Genomic DNA, 19,743 nt, shown 5'->3' on the forward strand with positions numbered 1-19,743 from the left:
ATGGTAGAGGAATAGCAAATTCATGCTCTAGTAATGGAGTAGCCAGCATGTTATTGCTAATGACCCTGCCTCTAAGTTCTCTTCCTACCGTTTATTTCTTGCCATCTGTGAGACTGAGATGGGAACACATGTGGACTTTTACTTTAGAGGAGATGTGAGACATAATATTTAGTTGGTGGGAGACCTCTCGGGAGATGGCAAGTAGAAAGTGAGGAGTCCCATTAGGAGAATCCTTGAGAATTACTGAAAGAAAATTTCCTTTTCTTTGGCACTCTACTTGACTTTCAGCTTTTGCTGCTGATGTATGTCCTGCCACAAACCAGAATGATGGTTTAAGAGGATCTCAAATTCTTAGGTGATGAGGAACAAGGACCCATCAGCTGCCCCATTAGTGATTGTTAGTGGGAGTGATGCCCACCCCTTGAACATGGCTCTTGGAGCACTCAGACCTCCAGGAGCTTCTCTATGTGCCTTCTAGAGACCTGTGTCAGGGTCGCTGGCTTGTTTTCAGGATTCTTCATTAACTTTATCACCACAGGTAGGACCAATTAACAGAGGGGTTCCTGGGGTTGAAACTCATGGGCACTCTATTAAAGAACCCGTGAACACAACATGTGGTAACCCCACATCCTATTTCTCTCACCAGTGTATCCCCTCACTCAAAAGCTGCCACTAGGTATGGATGGATGGTCTACACATTTCTCCCATAAATCCCTCTCCGGCAGCAGAAATCCCTTCTTTCCTTGTAGCTCTGGACTGTTTCTGGGGACAGAAAGGAGGGGGTGTGTAATAATAATAATAATTATGGTATTTGTAAAGCCTTTAGTGTGCCAAGCACTCTTCTAAGTGCTGGGGCATAATAATGATGTTCGTTAAGCGCTTACTATGTGCCGAGCACTATTCTAAGCTCTGGGGTAGAAACAAGGTAATCAGGTTGTCCCAGGTGGGGCTCACTGTCTTAATCCCCCTTTTACAGATGAGGTAACTGAGGCACAGAGAGGTTAAGTGATTTGTCCAAAGTCACACAGCTGACACGTAGCAGAGCTGGGATTAGAACTCGTGACCACCGATTCCCAAGCCCTTGCCCTTTCGCCAAACTGCTTCTCTAGGAACTGCAGTCCTGGCCAACTCACCTCAGAAGACCTGGCTCAATTACAGTAATTTGCAAAGGGGAGAGAGTCCCTGAAACTTCTAGGAGAGAAATGGAGTCGTCCCCTCAGCACCTGTTTTCTCCTCCCCTGCCCCCAAAACGTTTGGCTGGGAGGATGCGGACATAAGCATTCATTAAATACTACTGATTGATTAATTAGGTGGAGCTGCACCAACTAAAAAACCAGAAAAGCCCCAGCTGCTGTAGCAGAATATTCTAGCTCACCCATTAGTGAATGTCAGCGGGAATGATGCCCATTGTTTGAACGTGGCTCTCAGACCACTCGTTCCTCACCGCCCCGGACACGGGGAACCAGAAGGGAGATTGGGAAATTCCTTGCCAATATGATTTCGCAGTTTGTCAGAGGTACTTCTCCTTTCTTGCCTATTTTTGCATGATAATGATAGTAATAATAATAATAACTATATTTTTGCCATTTGTTGCTTCCAGTTAATTGTATTTATTGAACACTTACTGTGTGCAGAGCCCTATACTAAGCACATGGGAGAGGAAAATATAACAGGCACATTCTCTGACCACAATAAAGCTTACAGTTGCTAATAGCTGTGCTAAGGGAGGGGTTAGATAAAAGATAATCAGGTCCATGTCCCACATGGAACTCGCAGACATTTTATCCCATTTTTTGGATGGGGAAAAATGAGGCACAAAGAAGCGACTTGTCAATGATCACACGTGGTGGAGTCGAAAGATAAATTCCCAAACCCATATCCTTTTCCTTAGGCCATGTTGCTTCCCCATAAAAATCATGCTATAAAAGTGCCTTGGAAATGACCTTTGCAGATGAATCTTTCTGGCCTGCTTGGCTGGACTTTTTGTGTGTTTACTAGGATGAGACACCACCCTACACTTGGCTAGTTTACAAATTATAACACAATCTTGAAATGTCGTTGGGAGTCACTTAATGAACATTTTGACTAAGGACAAATGTAAATGGATAGGGCTGATGCAAAGAGAAAACGTCTCATATTGCCATGCAGGAATCATTAGAGAAATGAGAACAGATACCACAGTACTTCTATTAAAACACTGAGGTCACCATTAAGAGTAACTAGAACAAATTATCTTAATAAAGGCCATAACCAGAGAGTAGACAAAAACTCTGTTGAAAGCATATAACGTCTGGTTCCCAAAGACCAAAGCAAATATTGTGGGAATTTAAGTCACTGAAGTGATCGAAAAGCCTGGGTAAGCTTTCACCCCATTCCCACTCTAAAGTTTCCAACGTGGGAAAGGAAAGAGGAGATAGAAAAATGGGAAAATGAATTAAAATGAGAAAATGGAGGAAGAATGGAAACTCCTCGCTATCAGAATTATACTCTAATAGATTAGTAAACAGCATGGCCCAGTGAAAAGATCAAATAAATGGGAGTCAGAAGACCTGAGTCTAAACCTAGATCCACAATTTGCCTGCTGTGTGATCTTGGACAAGTCACCTAACTTCCTGTGACTCATTTTCCTCATAGGAATAATGGGGATTCCACTTCTCTGGACTTTGAGCCCCATGTTGTTTAGGGACTGTAATGGAGGAGCCTGTGCTTGGAGTCAGGAGTTGTGAGTTCTAAACCCAACTCTGCCCCTTATCAGCTGTGTGACTTTGGGCAGGTCACTTCACTTCTCTGTGCCTCAGTTCCCTCATCTGTAAAATAGGGATTAAGACTGTGAACCCCATGTGGGACAACGTGATATCCCTTTATCTATCCCAGTGCTTAGAACATAGTAAGTTCTAACAATTACCATCATCATCATCATCATCTAATCTGCCTATGTGTGTGTATATGTATGTAATATGTATGTAATCTGTATCTAATATCATATTAGATATAATCCAATACTTATAATACTTGGCATATAGAAAAGACTTAGTAAATACCACAATTACTATTAATAGGACCCAAGCCCCTACTGCATGAAATGAAATTATATAGGAGCGTGTTTCTATATGTAGGGAGAACTCTTTTCAAGTATTACCTTGGCGTCTTTATTATATTTTCTAGACTGCAGAAACACCAGGAAACAATTTAGGATAGATATTAAAGAAAAATGCCTTACTCAATGCAATGCAAATTGCAGAGGTAATTTAGGGTGGCAGAATGTAATTACCCAAACTGAAACACATTGCTCAAGGGAACAAGAAACTACCCAGGGATTGGATGCTGATCCACCCCTCGGATGAGAATAGCAGTTTTGGAAAATGAGAAGAAAATGAAATTGAATGAAACAGAGGAAGCCGGAGCTGGGCCTTCTTGAGGATTTTAGGCCAGAAGAGAGGAAATGTCCACCCCGAGGTGGGGGGTTGATACTTGTTGCTTTCTTTTAGAACATTCCACCATCCACGTGGATATGCAGCCAGGCATCTAATAGGAATAGTAATATGGCATTTGCTAAGTGCTTACTATGCACTCCACTAAGCACTGGGGTAGATATAAAATATTCGGTGAGATATGGGGCTCACATCATAAGTAGGAGGGAAGACTGGGTATTGAATCTCCATTATGCACATGTAGAAACTGAGGCCCAGAGAAGTTAGGAGACTCACCCAAGGTCACACAGCATTCAAGTGGCAGAGGCAAAGTTAGAACCCACGTCCTCTGCTTTCCAGCCCCCAGCTCTTTCCACTAGGCCAAGCTCCTTCACTACCTTTTCTGCACAATCTATCCTGCCCATAATTTATAATTTATCACACCATTATCCCCAGAGAATCATTTTTAACATATTTTTATTGCCATTTATCTCATACACACACTTAATCAAAAATTACGGCATTCACCTTTAAAGAATTGTATGTCAAGTCCTTGAAACTCAGACAAGAGTGCAGAGGGAACACAACTGCTCTTTTTCCTATTATGATACTATTAGTGCCCAGAAGAGTGCATTGTGGCAATTTAATCATGGATACTCTGGCCTTTAAGATGGAATCAGGAGCCCGCCCATCCCACCAAAGGGGTCCGGTGATGAGCATTGCTTTGATATTCATAAAATATCCTGAACCTCAAAAATTATTTACTGGTGATATGTGGAAATGTGTGAACTTCGGCAGCTGGTGAATGGGTTCTGTTCAACATTCAGAGCTATAGAGATGGTGGGTCTCTACCAATTCTATTTTGTCTGAATCTCGATGCGTTTCTGTACAGTAGCCTATGACTCCCATAAAGCGGACAATCCTTCTTGCTCGGATTTTAGCCCTCGCTATCTGTCTTTTTAAAAATCTTGATTATCCTAGTAAACCATTCAGTGACACCGTCAACTCTATTTACCTGTGTTAAAGTGTTTGGGCTTTCTAAGCGTGGACAGGCATATGATATCGGACTTCTTCTGGCGAACTGTCTGTCGATCCAGAATACTTTGGCGATTCTGAAAAGTGGTTCAAAATTACACTGATTCTTAGCAACAGTTATGACTCTAGACTGTAACCTCCTTGTGGACAGGGAGTGTGTCTACCAACTCTGTTGTACTGTATTTTCCCAAGCACTTAGTACACTGTTCTGCCCACAGTAAGTGCTCAATAAATACCACTGATTGATACATGATGATTTTTTGTGGTATTTGTTAAGCACTATGTGCTTGATGCTGTACTAAGCACTGTGGTAAATACACTAATCAGGTTGGATGCAGTTCATGTACCACATGGGGCTCACAAGTCTTATCCCCATTTCATAGGTGAGGTAACTGAGGCACAGAGAAGTAAAGTGGCTTGCCTAAGGTCACACAGCAGACAAGCAATGGAGCTGGAATTAGAATTCATGTCCTTCTGACTCCCATTCCTTTGCTTTATCTTCTAGGCCATGATGTTTTATGTTTTATGCCATTTAACAGAAGTCCTTGAGAGCAGAGACCATGTCTTTGTCCTTTCTATATACTTCCAGCTCCTGATTCAGTTCTCTGCACCTATTGCATGCTTAGTAATTACTATATTCTCACAAAGACATGTTGAATGAAGGGTGAGTTGAAGAGATGCTTGGAAAGATTGAAGTCAAGTTGGACTAGAAGAGAGGCTTGTGCTGGATTTAGGTCTTGACCCATCATTTATTCACTAGTATTTATTGCTCATTTATGGGTCCGCATTACTATATAATTGCTTGGGAGAGTACGCTGTAAGTAAAAGATACATTCAGAGAACTAACACTGTAATGAGGGAGACAAGCAGGAGCAGATTTCACAGATCGAGGAAAAGTACAGTGCTCTGCACACAGTAAGAGTTTAATAAATATGATTGATTAAGATTGAATGAATGAATGCTGGGCAGGGCAGCACTCCCTGCTCCCGGAGGATGTTTTTTATATATTTCATTTAAATAGAAAGATAAACACGAGGGTACCCATTCCATCCTTTGCTGGGGCACAGTGGGAGCCCACTCAAAATGATCCACGGGTCTGGGGTACGGCAAGGAGGGGAGGGAAAATGAGGGCTTTCTCTCTCTGGCCACTGCTCTGGAGCCTGGGATGATCAGGGGGGAGCTGGACTTGCAGGAGCAGCCCCTCTGTCTACTGCAGAGGAGGCAGAATCTCTCTCGAGGATCTGTAACAGGTAGATCTGCTTTGATTTGCCCCTCTCCTCAGTCGAGTAGAGGAAAATACATCCATTCGTGCCTCCCTGGTGGACAGTCTGTGTTTGGCTTGGGTCTCTTCTTCCAAGCTTCTTGGAAATTCCCGCCTCCATCTTTCCTGGCGCCGCCCTGGCCAGAAGATCAGGCGACATAGTAATTTAAACTATAGACACATGATCAGGAATCACGATAAACTGCTCGCTCATTGGATCCTCTGGAAGGATTCTGACTTATTAGCCAGTCATAGGCAACATGTGCCAGTCCATCGACAAACCGTTCCAGAGAAGGATCATGGCTTTGCGGAAAGAGCACGGGCTTGGGAGTCAGAGGTCGGGGGTTCTAATTCCGGCTCCACCACTTGTCAGCTGTGGGACTTTGGGTAAATCACTTAGCTTCTCTGTACCTCAGTTACCTAATCTGTAAAATGGGGTTGAGTCTGTGAGCCCCTTGTATCTACCCCAGTACTTAGAACAGTGCTTGGCACACAGTGAGTGCTTAACAAATACCATAATTATTATTATCATTATAGGTAGTGAGAATAGCAAGCTCATCATAGAGGAGGAGAACAGATTGGCAAGGAGGTTGAATGGTTACAACCTTCGTGGTTATATTTTTTACGTCCTCCCATTACCCTTCAGTATCCCAAGCATTTAAAACATGAAAGATTTGCCCTTTTCAACCCAAAAGTAAATATAACTCCAGCGAACATTGCATGATGAAAGAATAACATGAGTAGCCCTGTACTGTCTTGGTACAGCTCAGTGTTACAACTTTATTTCAAATATTCTACTGCCTTAAATCCTAACGATATAAATATGCTCTTACCTGCATTTCATGTTTGTAGCATTTTGTGTGACTACAAAAGGTGGAATTAAGCCCATAGAAGCTGCTAATAAAACACAGATCATTTAAAGCAGATCTGACTGTTAGAAGTCACTTCTCGACCCGTTTTCAGTCATTTCAGGAAAGAAGACTGTAGTTCATTATTGTTCTTGAGAGTAAGGAAGAACCGAACACTCGAAGTGGTGGAAAGGTCCAGAGGCTAATCAAGGATATACTTTCAGAATATCTTCCTGTCAGAATTTGAGCATCCATTTCTAGAATGATTTTCCCAGGATTAGCTTTGTTCTTGCTTTTTTTTCCCACAGTTTTAAACTGAACTCGAAATATTGGTTTGTCATTTTTTTTACTTTCTCGCTGAACTTTAGTGATTGAAGGTGAGTCCTTAGGGTTATCATTCTTCAAATGATCATGTGATAAGCAACATATAAAATAGAGGTGGGGGAAAGACTTTTTTCCGGTTTTCAGTGGCCTCCCCGTTATTGCAGACACTTCCAGCCAAAGGAAATCCTCCTGTTGGATTGTAAACTTCTTATGGTTAGGGAACATATGATTCTTTATATGGTTCTTCCCAAAGTATGGAATAAAACTGGGAGAGGTACAGCATAGGCTAGGAGAAAGAGCATATTGTTGCCTGCTGTATGATCTTGGGCAAGTCACTTAACTTATCTAGCTTCACTTGTCTCATCTATTAAAAAAGAGGAATCAAATCCTACTTCTTCCTACTTAAACTCTGAGGCCCATATGGGAGATGGACTCTGCCTGACCTGACTACCTTTTATCTACCCTAGTGCTTAGTACAGCGTTTGGCACATAGTAGGTGCCTAACAAATGCTATAAATATAACAATGACTTAGCTGCTCTGGCCTCAGTTTTCTCATCTGTAAAATATGGATTAATCAATCAACTAATCGTATTCATTGAGTGCTTACTATGTGCAGAATATTGAACTAGGACCTTGGGAGAGTACATCGTTACAGAGTTGGTACACAGGTTTCCTGCCCGCAGTGAGCTTACGTTCCAGAAGGGCTCCAGACATATAAATGACTAAACGATGGTTATGTCCATGAGTGCTGGGAGACTGAGGGTGGGGTGACTAAAGGGTGTGAGTCCAAGTTCAAGGGTGACACAGAAGGGAGTTGGAGAAAAGAAAATGAAAGTTTAGTCAGGAAGGTCACTTGGAGCAAATTGCTTTTAATAGAGTTCTGAAAATGAGGAGAGTGATCGCTTCTAGTATATGAAGAGCAAAGATGTTCCAGGCCAGAGGCAGGATGTAAGCAAGAGGTTAGCAGTGAGATAGTTGAGATGGAGATACAGTGAGTAGGTTCATTAGAGGAGCAAAGTGTGTGGGTTGAACTGTAACAGAAGAGAAGTGAGGTGGGAGGGGGCAAGGTGATTGAGTGAGCCTATGGTAAGAAATATTTTTTTTGATGCAAAGGTGACTGGGTAACCACTGGAGGGTCTCAGGGAGTGGGGAAACATGGACTGAATGATTTTGTAGAAAAATAATCTGGCCGCAGAGTGAAGTATGGACTAGAGTGGGGAGAGACAGGAGGCAGGGAGGTCAGCAAGGAGGCTGTTAACAGTAATCAAGGTGGAATACGATAAATGCTGGGAATGGTAGCAATTTGGATAGAGAACAAAGGGCGGATTTTATCAGCGTCGGGAAGGTTGAACGGGGCAGGTTTTGGTGATGGATCGAATCGGTGGGTTGGAGAATAATGCCAAGTTTACAAGCTTGTGAATTGGGAAGGATGGTGGTGCTGTCTTCAGGGATGCAAAAGTCAAGGGGAAGACAGGGTTTGGGAGGGATGTTTTGGACATATGACATTTGAGATGTCAGCAGGACATCCAAGTAGTAATAATAATAATGTTAGTATTTGTTAAACGCTTACTATATGCAGAGCACTGTTCTAAGCACTGGGGGAGACACAGGGTGATCAGGTTGTCCCACATGGGGCTCGCAGTTTTAATCCCCATTTTACAGATGGGGTAACTGAGCGACAGAGAAGTGAAGTGACTTGCCCACAGTCACCCAGCTGACAAGCGGCAGAGCTGGGATTAGAACCCATGACCTCTGACTCCCAAGCCCGGGCTCTTTCCACTCAGCCACGCTGCTTCTCAATGATCAAGTAGAGATGAACATCCAACTCGAGATGCCCTGAAGGCAGGAGGAAATGTGAGACCATAGAGAAGGAGAGCTATCAGAGCTGGAGTTTTGGATTTAGGAGTCATCCACATAGAAGTGGTAAAAAAAAAAAAAAGGTTGGTATTTGTTAAGCGCTTACTATGTGCAGAGCACTGTTCTAAGCGCTGGGGTAGATACAGGGTAATCAGGTTGTCCCACGTGAGGCTCACAGTTAATCCCCATTTTACAGATGAGGTAACCGAGGCACAGAGAAGTGAAGTGACTTGCCCACAGTCACACAGCCGACAAGTGGCAGAGCCGGGAGTCGAACCCATGACCTCTGACTCCGAAGCCCAGGCTCTTTCCACTGAGCCACGCTGCTTCCCTAGGTAAAGCCATGGGAGAGAATGAGTTCTCCAAGGGAGTAGGTATAGATGGAGAATGGCAGGGGTTGCAGAAAGGACCTGTGATGTACTTCCATAGTTAAGGGGTGAGAGGAATACCCCTTCTCCCTCTCCCTTACACTGAGAACCCCATGAGGGACAGGGAATGTGTCTAACCTGATTACCTTGTATCTACCACAGTGCTCGGCACATAGTAAGTACTCAAAAATTACCGCAAGAATTATTTTTATTAAGTGCCTAGTTCATTTCACTCCAAATGGGTATTCAATAAATGCTGTGTCTACTATTATTAATCCTTGCACTTCCACTTGTTTACATGGTATATGTTAGGCGATTGCTATAAGTTAAGGAGGTTGGTAGATGCAAGATAATCAGGTTGGCCCACCATCCCGTGACCCACAAAGGCCTCGCAAAGTCACTTTTTACTGTTAATACTGCCTCACCCCAGTGAAATTCTGGACTCGATAATCTATCGGGCTTTCCAAGCGCTGAAAGGGACAGTGACTCTTCACGGCTCCCACAAGGTCAATTAATACCGGAGACATTTACATAGGTTTTATAGATTAGCTGAACTTCTTTCCCTCGCTCTCCCGAGAGCTGAGAAATTATGGTTAAAAACCTCTAGTGAGTGCATTTATTTGTTCACACTCACACACATAACTCAAAAGAGTTGTTAGAAACTACCTTTTCTCTTGGCTTTTAAAGGTTTATTGGAAATGTTCGATAGCTACATGTCACTTTTAGTGGAAAAATTACCGTCTGAAATACTTGTATTTCCTTCGCTCCATGGATTAAAAAAAAAAAAAAAAACTTCAGTTCAAAATGAGTGCAGATGAAATTGATTTCATTTAACAATAACCTTTGGGGTTTACTTCATATCCTCCTCAAATAACCTTTCAACTAATTACAGTGGGGATCTAAAAACAAAGCACTCTTGGAATCAAAAATGATCAAACTTTTACTAGACCCACAATTCAATATGCCCTTATGTTTCTCATCTAGTAGATTGAAAGTGCTAGAGAAGAGTAGCGAAATACAACACAAAACACTGTGATTCAAGTAAACTCAAGGAACAGAGAAGCTGGGGAAATCATTCAGCTCTATATTTACAAGTACTTTCTTCTGATTTGTCTTTGAATTAAACTGGAAAAGTGCAACACATTTTGTCTTTTTTTTTTTTTTTTTTTTACAGCTTCTTACTTTTGATATAAAAATCTCTTGAGAACAGAATCCACCTAAGTAACAATATTCCCATTTCAGCTAGCAAAAACTGAAGCAAAACATGATTGGATTTTTCCGGTGTGAGGAGTTTGAGTTTGGAGTGACTATAATGACCGAAACAAACCTACAAAGACTTCCTATTGTCGCCATATTGATGTTCCCCATAATGATATTCACCATGCATTTAGAATGTCTTTCCTGGGAAGTAGCCTGGGCTAGTGGAAAGAATACGGGCCTGGGAGACAGAGGCCATGAGTTCTAATCCCAGCTCCACCACTTACCTGCTCTGTGATCTTGGGCAAGTCACTTTTCTTCTCTGCACCTCAGTTCCCTCATCTGCAAAATGGGAATTCAATACTGGTTTTCCCTCCTACTTACTCTGTGAGCCCCATGTGGGATCTGATTAACTTAACTCTTTGAGGCCCTCCCCTTATCCTACCCTCCTCTTTCTCCCGCTGACTCAGTTTAGGGTCATTTGTGCTTGTCCAAATTCCCCATCTTCCCTGCCCCCTCCCACATTTCCCATAACCCCCTACACCTTTTCCCCAATCAGTAGCCTTTGTAAATTATTGTCAGATTGTTTTGGGATTTTTTTTTGTTCATCTCTAATATCAGTGTTCGTCTTTCACCGTCTTTTGATTCTCCCAGGCCCCCAAAACTATTATGTCACGATTGTTGTTAATTTGGCTTAGTAAAACCATATTGCTACTTTACCAGTTTATTGCTTGTCTGCCTGGTGACACTGCAGACGATTTGTGGTGTGAAATAAGCCATCAAATTTCTGCTACAGTAACATATGCAATCAGATCTTTAACATTAATTTCTCCCAGGATACCTTTTCTTTCCTTATGACTTTCACAAGCAAAGAGAGTTTGTGAGCAACCACCCATTGTTTAGAAATGATCTGAGTTGGAAATCGAAGGTAGTACAAACAGAAATTGTCGCTAATAAGCCCCGGTTAGAAAAAAACAAAACATCCCAAATATTTTCACTTTTCTTCACAGTCAAAATAATGATAATTTTCCAGACTTAGAGAGAACTTACCCTCTAACAGCCAAAACACAGCAGTACACTATCATTGCTGGTCAATTTACAGCTTGGTATGATAGTATTATTTTTTCATGATAACCTGTTGTTCCTTTTTATGTTTTATTTTTTTCGAGAATGACCGAGGGGGAACAAAGCTGATTATCTCTTACTCCTATTTGCAAAGTGCTTTAGAAATTCATACATGTTCCAACAGGCGAGCGATAGCTTCTGAATCTCATAAAGGAGAAAACTAGACCAGAGAAAATAAATGATAGTCCTCAAGGTCACCTAATTTAGTGGGAGCATCCAGATAGGACATTCAGTCACTTATCTCACAGTATGAGGATTATCCCAATTTGAATGTCACCGTGCCCAGAAGATTTCCCACAAGGCCAGGTTAAGGCGTTGAGTCTTCTGTGGTCTGTGGTTCCTCTTTCCCTTTCCACTGTACGTCAGGAGTGCCAGCTTCGACTACCGACCTAGGCAGTGCCTTGCTTCATTCATGAAAAACCATCTTAAAAATAAAAGCTTGATATGAACTTCAGCCCATGTGGAAAAATTCAACCACTTGCGATTATATGCTGCTTTAGCTTATTTTAACAATTCCTTTTTTAAAAGCAATTAGAGTAGTGGCTTGAAGACACGCTAAAACACGAAAAGGTGAAAGAAGAATTAAGTTAACCTGTAGCTGGCTAAGTTGTCCTTGTTCTCCTAATTCCTTGCACCCTCTTGTATTGTCTTAAACATTTAGCAACCTATAACGTATAAAAAAGCTTCTCCCTTGAGTCTTCTTCTGAAACAATTCTATTTTTAAGCAGGGTAGTACTTCTCGACTGTGTTTCAATTCAGTTCACTTGTGATTAGATCCTATATTATTTTCTTTATTAATTTCTCCCCAGACTCAGTAGGAAAGTGATTGAAGCTTAAAGCTCCAGAGAGAAGAAGGTAAAAAATAATATTAAGGAAAATAGTAATATTTCAGTCAGGTGAGAGAAGGTCTGTTTTTCCCTCTATAAATCAACTTCTTTAATTCCAGAATTTCTTTTTAACAGCAGCTAAAGAAATTGTTTGGATCAAGGAATGGATTGACCATCATCAAATTATTTTTTTCCCCTCAAAGCACTTTTCTATTATTGTATGGGATACAAAATACTGCTTCCAAGACTATGTTTGTTTTGATATCCAAACAGTCCCTCTATGATATGTGTAGAGAAACACATTTTGCTCTATAGGCAAGCACCATCTTTTTTCCCACTACCCAGATCATTTTTCTACAGAACCGTTTAGTCCATGTTTCCCCACTCCTCAAAAACTTCCAGTGGATTCTCATCCACCACCCCATCAAACAGAAATTCCTTATCACCGGCTTTAAAGCAATCAATCACACTGCCCCCTCCTACCTTAACTCCCCGATTTCCTATTGCAACACAGGCCATACATTTCACTCCTCCAGTGCCAACCTCAATCTTATCTACCTTGCCACCCCCTTGCCCATGACCTGTCTGTGGCCTGGAATGCCCTCCCTTGTCATATATGACAGATGTTCACTCTCCGCAGTGTCAGTGCTTTATTACAAACACATTTTCTCCAGGAGGCCTTCCCCGACTAAGCCCTCATTTTCCCCTTCCTCCACTCCCTTCCGTGTCACCCTTGCACTAGGTTTTGCACCCTTTATTTACCCCTCCCTTAGCCCTAAAAGACTTATGTAAATACCTGTAATTTAATTCATTTATATTAATAACAATTATGAATAATTATGGTATTTGTTAAGCACTTACTACGTGCCAAGCACTGTTCGGATTGCTGGGGTAGATACAAAGTGATCAGGTTGTTCCATGTGGGTCTCATAGACTCTATCCCCATTTTACAGATGAGGTAGCTGAGGCACAGAGAAATAAAACGATTTGCCCAAGTCACACAGCAGACAAATCGCGGAAGGGGGATTAGAACTCATGACCTCTGACTCCCAAGGCCGTGCTCTTGCCACTAGGCCATGCTGCTTCTCTATGTCTACATCTATATAATATTAATAACATCTGCCTTCTCCTCTAGCTGTGAGCTTGTTGTGGGCAGGGAATGTGTCTAGCGATTGTTATATTTTACTCTCCCAAGTGCTTTAGACAGTGCTCTGCACACAGTGCTCAAAAAAGATGACTGTAATTGACTGATTAATTGACTGAGCAACCGAGATGCTTGGTTGGAAGTGTATCGGCCACGGGCTCACCTGGCTGGACCGGACACACAAACCACACGACCCCCTGTATGTCACCAATTTCCCAGATGGCAGTAACTGCGGGACCTCAGTCAACCACTTGTATCTATTGATTGTTTACCGTGTACAGACCAATACATAAGGGCTTTGGAGAGAACAATATAAGGGAGTTGGTGAACACGTTCTCTGCCCACAAGAGGTTAACGGTCTAGAGGGGAAGACAGACATGAATATAAATTACTTAATATATTACAAACATTTCATTCAGTTGTATTTATTGAACGCTTACTGTGTGCAGAGCACTGTACTAAGGACTTGAAAGAGGACAGTACAACAGTAAACAGACACATTCCCTCTCCACAATGAGCTTATAATCTAGAGGAAAATGGTATTTGTGCCAGGTCTTGTACCAACCGCTAGGGCAGACATAAACTAATCAGATTGGACACTGTCCAAGTCCCGCTTGGGGCTCACAGTCTTAATCCCCATTTTACGGATGAGGTAACTAAGGCACAGAGAAGTTAAATGACTTGCTACGTAAGTTCTCTGGAACAGGGGGTATGGTGAATACTCCCCCGATTAAACTGTAAGCCCATCAGAGGGCAGGGACTGTCCCTATCTGTTACCGACTTGTACATTCCAAGCGCTTAGTACAGTGCTGTGCACATAGTAAGCGCTCAATAAATACTATTGAATGAATGAATAAAGGACACAAATTTAATTACAAGGGTGACTCAGTAATGAATGGGAGAAGAGGAATTGAGGGCTTAGCCAGAAAAGGCCTCTTGAAGGAGATGTGATTTTAACAAGGTTTTGAAGGTGAGTGGAGTGATCATCTATTAGATATGAAAGAGGAGGGAGTTCCAGACCAGAGGCGAGATGTGGGCTAGGGATTGGTGATGACATAGAGATAGAAATGCAGCGAGTAGATGGGCATCAGAGGAGTGAAGGGTGAGGGCTGGGCTGAAGTAAGAGGTCAAGTGAGGTAGGAGGAGGCAAAGTGTTTGAGTGCTTTAAAGCTGATGGTATAGCGTTTTTGTTTGAGGCCGAGGTGGGCGGGCAACCACTGGAGTGGGGAAACAGGGACTGAACAGTTTTGCAGGGGGAAAAAATGATCCAGGCAGCAGAGTCAAGTGTGGAATGAATTGGAGAGAGGCAGGGAGGTCAACAAGAAGGCTGATGCGGTATTCAGGGTGATATAGGTTAAGTGCTCGGATTAGCACAGTAGTGGTTTTGGTGTGAGGAAAGAGACAAATTAGCAAGATTGTGAAGGTTGAACTGAAAGGATTTGGTAACAGGCTATTTGGGTTCAATGAGAGACATGAATCTAAGCTAAGGCCAAGGTTACGGGAATACATTATCAACAGCCAAAACTCTTCACAATTTAATGGATTCCCTCATTGCTGCAGTCAGGACAAGCTTTGGGCCAGGGTGTCTGCTGGACTCTATCTTCTCCTGGGGGAACTGGGAGGGTGAGGTGCGGGGTGTGTACATTTGGGGACCATCCCTCCCCCATAGGGCCTGGAGTCCCGATGGAAGGGACTCCAGTTATCAAAAAGAAGTTTTCTGAGAAATTCTCACCCACACATTGATTCCTTCCTTCCTGTTAGGGCAGATTTTTGGAGACCCCACACCCGTTCTATCATTCAAATTTGTTTTTCACACCTGAACTTTCACCTTGATTAACTGCACGTTGTTCCATTCTGCTCAGAGCGGGAACTCCAAGTTGGAAGTCAGGAAGGCTTGTTCTGCTTGGACCAGTCCTTTGGCTTCCAGCTGATCCTCTTTTCCTTTCTGTAAAATAGGTCAGAGGTACCTGCCCTTGCCTCATATCCCACCAAAGTGTGAATGGGACCTTGCCAGTGAAGGCCCATAAACACCACACAAAGACATCATTCACTTGCACAGTTTTGTATCAACAAGCAATGTGGCCTAGTGGAAAGAGCCCGGGCTTGGGAGTCAGAAGGACCTGGGTTCTTACCCTGACTCCACCACTTGTCTGCTGTGTGACCTTGGGAAAATCATGTCACTTCTCTGTGCCTCAGTTTCTCATCTGTGAAGTGGGGATTAAGACTGTGAGCCTCGCGTAGGACATAAACTGTCTCCAAAGTGGTTATCTTGTATCTGCCCCAGAGCTTAGTAGAGTACCTGCACATAGTAAGGGCTTAACAAATACCATTTAAAAAAAAAAAAAGGGTGGTGGCGTTGTCAATAGCCCTCCTGCCCGAGAGAGAGAGAGGCGTGGAATCGATGAGGGCACAAAGGCTAGCTTACTTCCTTCTCATCTCACTCTGATGTCCCGTTCATGCCTATCCCGCCGTCGACCTCTGGCCCACGTCCTCCCGTTGTCCTGGAATGCCCTCTCTCCTCAGCTCCGCCAAATTAACTCTCTTCCCCTCTTCAAAGCCCTACTTCCTCCAAGAGGCCTTCCCAGACTGAGCCCCCCTTTCCCTCTGCTCCCTCTCTGCTCCCCCTCCGCCCTCTGCTCCTCCCTCTTCCCCCTTTCCCCTCCCCTCAGCTAAGCCCCCTTTCCCTCTGCTCCTCTCCCTTCTCCCCCTCCCCTCAGCACTGTGCTCATTTGTATATACTTTTATTACCCTATTTATTTTGTTAATGAGATATCCATCCCCCTGATTCTATTTATCGTGATTAAGTTGTCTTGTTTTTGTCCGTCTCCCCCGATTAGACTGTGAGCCCGTCACTGGGCAGGGATTGTCTCTATCTGTTGCCGAATTGTACATTCCAAGCGCTTAGTACAGTGCTTTGCACATAGTAGGCGCTCAATAAATACTATCGAATAAATCATTTATTGAGCACTTACCCTGTGCAGAACACTCTACTAAATGCTTGAGAGGTACAATAAAACAATAAACAGGTCACAAGGACCTTACAGTCTTGTGAAACGGGGAGGATGGTGGTGCCATCTAGTATGATGGTTACCTCATGGGGAGGAAAGGGTTTGCGGTGGAAGACGAGTTCTGTTTTGGACATATTATGACCTTCCTGCTTCATGTTGAGAACCTGCTTAATTATCCAGAATTGATAATGCCGTTACTACGTCTCAGTGAGAGTTAAGGTGTGACTAGCTTAAACACATCCCGAAATCAAATGAATCCTATTCTTCCCTCTTCTCAAAACCACCGGGAGGAATGAAGCAGACAGTCTGGAGACAGTCACCCCAAAGGAGCTGGCTTGAATCAACACTATGAATTGTCTTTCCTTTACTACCATTCTCACTGTAACATGGTTGCTCAGTGATGGAGTTTGGTTCACCTAAAGGTTAATCCAAATTTTGGCGATTAAGTGCCTGATAAGGATCTCCATTATCCCTGCGAATACTTTTTTTGACAATAAGAATTATTTTTTCCATTCCCGTGTAGAAGAGAAAAGGAGAGACAGAGATACCGTAGGTTTTAAATGTGCAGTACAGGTCAGACACAGGAAAGATAAACGAGGTGTTCCTCAATCTCCAAATCTATGATCTTGAGCAGATCTTCTGATGAAACAGCTTAAACAAAATGATGGGCCAGTATATCTTCCTGACAATTCAAATCTTAATGTAGCAGAGACCCTGCTTTTCAGAAGCCTAGGAATTGAGAGCCCAAAGGTCAGGGGAATTTGAGGAAACTTAAGTAAAAACAACAATAATAATAATAATGTTTAAGTGCTTACTATGTGCCAAACGCTGTTCTTAGTACTAGAGTATCTGCAGTGCAGTCAGATGAGACACAGTCCCTTCCCCTACATAGGCCAAACAGTGTGAAAAGAAGAACTTGAATTTAATCCCCATTTCGCAATTGAGTAAGCAGCGAGAAGTCAAGTGACTTATCCAAGATCACCCCCAAGCAGGTAGCAGAGTTGAAATTAAACCCAGATTTTCTGACTTCTAGTTCCTATATGTCCATATACAGAGCATCTTCGCTTCGTACAAAACTCTGATTTAGCGTCGAATGTGTCTGACTGATGATGGTTCAGAGATGAGGGTAACTGGCTGGGCCTATCGCCTCCAGCTATCAGAGGGGATTTACTCTGAACTCTAGACGAGAACAAGTGCTTTGAGACTCTTCATTGGAGGAAGACTACCAGAATCATCTGTCACAGTGACAATTCTTGACCTCCACCACCTCACCGCTAAGGGGAAGACAGGTCACCCTTGGATTCCCCTTCTAATCCTTGACTGAGGTCCAGTAAGTGTCATGTAAACCATGCTCCAACATTGGAAATGGGACTCCGTTTCCCCGGAGTAATGGGGATGCTGGTTTGGGGATATTTGTCAGTTTTAATAAAAACTGTGGTTTTTGTTAAGGGCTTATTGTGTGCCCAGTACTGTTCAAGCATTGGCAAAGGAATGATTAATCATGTTAGGGGTTTGTGACGGGCCATTTGCATTCTTCTGTTCCTTCCAGTTGTGTTCTTGCTGAAACACTTAGTGAAAAGAATGAGTAGGCAAGCAGGGCCGCACAACATATTGTGTAGTGAAGAGCACTTTGTATGTGCAGGACCCATTTCGGGTCCAGATGACCATGTTCCGGTCCCCACTCGGTGCTAGAGTGATATGATGCTGCAGAAAGATGTGAAGTCTTCCCTCTTTGCAGGACCCCCCAGGTAGCTATTTTTTCTGGATTCCATGGGTGATTCTATTCCATGGGTGGTTCTTCGGGCAGAAACCTTCATCACAGATCATATTGGTCCAGCAGAAAGAGCCAAAACTAGGACCCCATTCACCTGATTCCCTGAGCACTATTCTTTCCGTAAGACCCAAAGCAAGGCTTGGGAATGTGTATGAAAGGTTTCCTCCCGCATAAAAGCAGCTGGCATTAAAATACTTTTTGGAGCGATTGATGTCTTTTTCTCCTTTTACCTCTCCTCCTGCCCTATGCTGATTGCCAGAGATTTCAACATTCTCATGGATGTTTCTAATGAATCTTTAGCCACTTCCTCTTAATCCTCAATTCATCAGTTCTCCTGCTCCACCCCACCTCTCCTAAAATCCAACCTGACACACACACACTGGATCTGTAGCATCTCTCTTACTTCACCAACTCTAAAATTCCTCTCTCTGAGCTTTTAAGCTCCTTCCTCACCTGTATTCCTACAAAATGGTTCTCTCCACATGGCGATCACCGATCTTTAGACTATTCTAGCTCATGATGACCAACTAGACTCTCTTCTTAAACTGCCATCTCTTGAGGCTCAAATCCTCGTTCTCAACATTGCCCTCTCTTCTGAACTCCCCTCCCTCAGTTCCTCAATCCCTCCAATCCTGGTTCACCTCCAGAATACACACCCTCCATTCTGCACTCATGCTTCTGATGGCAAAAATCTAGGAGAAGCAGCATAGCTTGGTGGCAAGAGCAAGGGCCTCGGAGTCAGTGGCCGTGGGTTTTAATCCCAACTCCGCGCTTGTCTTCTGTGTGACCTGGGGCAAGTCACTTGACTTCTCTGTGCCTCAGTTACCTCATCTGTAAAATGGGGATGAAGACTGTGAGCCCCACGTGGGACAACCTGATTAGCTTGTGTCTACCCCAGCGCTTAGAACAGTGTGTGGCACATAGCGCTTAACAAATGCCTATTATTAGGCATCATGCTGACTTCAGATACTTGAAATTTAATCAATCAGTTTTATTTATTAAGCACTTACTATGTGCAGAACACTGTACTAAAGATTTGGGAGAGTACAACATAACAATATAAGAGAGTTGGAAGACACATTCCCTGCTCATAATGAGCTTACAGTCCAGAGGGGTAGACAGACACTCTAATATAATAATAATGGTGGTATTTGTTAAGCCTTTACTATGTGCCAAGCACTGTTCTAAGCGCTGGGGTAGATACGAGGTTATCAGGTTGTCCCATGTGGGGCTCACAGTTTTAATCTCCATTTTACAGATGAGGGAACTGAGGCACAGAGAAGTTAAGTGACTTGCCCAAAGTCACACAGCTAACAAGTGGCAGAGCTGGGATTAGAACCCATGATCTCCGACTCCCAAGCCCGGGCTCTTTCCACTGAGCCACGCTGCTTCTCTAATGTTGGTATTTGTTAAGCGCTTACTATGTGCCGAGCACTGTTTTAAGCACCGGTGTAGACACAGGGGAGTCGGGTTGTCCCACGTGGGGCTCACAGTCTTAATCCCCATTTGACAGATGAGGTAACTGAGGCACCGAGAAGTTAAGTGACTTGCCCACAGTCACACG

General features: G+C 43.1%; 1 long non-coding RNA gene across 1 annotated transcript in view; it reads left to right on the plus strand.

Annotated features, from left to right (window-relative positions):
- The first annotated feature begins 1,423 nt into the window (after nt 1-1,423).
- The window catches only part of LOC114814162, an 87,785-nt gene continuing 69,465 nt past the window's right edge, over nt 1,424-19,743 (plus strand). The window contains exon 1 of the long non-coding RNA XR_003761904.2: nt 1,424-1,516. This is a non-coding gene — a long non-coding RNA (uncharacterized LOC114814162). The remainder of the gene's footprint in view (nt 1,517-19,743) is intronic.

This window comes from Ornithorhynchus anatinus, chromosome 9, assembly GCF_004115215.2.
Source record: "Ornithorhynchus anatinus isolate Pmale09 chromosome 9, mOrnAna1.pri.v4, whole genome shotgun sequence".
Lineage (NCBI taxonomy): Eukaryota > Metazoa > Chordata > Mammalia > Monotremata > Ornithorhynchidae > Ornithorhynchus > Ornithorhynchus anatinus.